The following is a 940-nucleotide window of genomic DNA, read 5'->3' as shown; positions in this document are numbered from 1 at the left end:
CGGTATGCAAATGTATGCGCATACATCTACATGCTAACGAGGTCGGCGCATAGATTATGCGAATGAGGCGGGCGCTAGCGCGCGCACAAAGCCGCCGCCCCTCCCGCTCGCACGCGCGGGCGCGTGTCAGAGCGCGTCGCAAAGCGCGGCCGGGGGCGGGCCGCAAAGCGCGGGAGGGGCGGGCCCCGTGGCCTCGGGCGGCGCGCGTCAGCGGGGCAGCTCTGGCGGGTCGCGGGGTGAGGGCATCGCGGAGGTACGCGGGAGCTCGTGGAGCCAGCCGAGAGCCGCGGCCCAGCTCGGTGCTTTGGTGCTCGGTCAGCCCGTCGCGGCTCACCAGAGAGTTCAAGGTCCCAGATCCCCTGGCAGATCCCCTTTCTCTCACCCGTGCAACTGGTAAGGGCGCCGCTGCCTTTGACATCAGCCGTGTAGACCCGCCCCTCCCACATACATACATACATGCACGCACATACACTGCGCAGCTGTACATGTCTCCCCTTCAAACAAGCAAACAAACAAAAGTAGGTTTTAATTCCCTACATTTCAGGCTGCTTTGGGACTCTGATACATGCCACAAGGACATGCAGCATGAAGCGCCTTGTCAAACTATCTATTAATTGAAAGTACTTTCTACCTTTGGGAGTCTGGCATAAATTTTCCTGAGCTCACCCTTGCCGTGACCTTTCTTGACAAGTCTCTCGGCTCTAAATTCCCCAAGAATTTGTTGGTTAGGCATGCCTCTATTTTTGTCTCACGCTGAGAACGGTAGGGTTTGCTATTTTGGAGCTTTGCTCTTTGCTGTGCAAAACAGCATTGCAGGGGTTCCCAGCGGACACAAAGCTGGTGAGGCAATTAAATGCCAATTCTGAATATCTTTGCTTTTACTGAAATCTTTCTCTCATGCCCTTTAACCCCAGGGACCGCAGGGAAATCAGCTATGAAA

At 56.2% G+C, this 940-nt stretch overlaps 1 protein-coding gene across 2 annotated transcripts in view; it reads left to right on the top strand.

Annotated features, from left to right (window-relative positions):
• The first annotated feature begins 208 nt into the window (after positions 1–208).
• Positions 209–940, top strand: part of TNFRSF14 (TNF receptor superfamily member 14) — a 37,910-nt gene continuing 37,178 nt past the window's right edge. Inside the window, exon 1 of one of the 2 annotated variants that reach the window (XR_013927193.1) lies at positions 209–393. The gene's annotated coding sequence lies outside the window, so the exon portion shown is untranslated. The remainder of the gene's footprint in view (positions 394–940) is intronic. The other variant, XR_013927194.1, reaches the window with a different exon arrangement.

This window comes from Falco punctatus, assembly GCF_963210335.1.
Source record: "Falco punctatus genome assembly, chromosome: 3".
Lineage (NCBI taxonomy): Eukaryota > Metazoa > Chordata > Aves > Falconiformes > Falconidae > Falco > Falco punctatus.
This window is presented reverse-complemented; position numbering and strand designations above follow the sequence as displayed.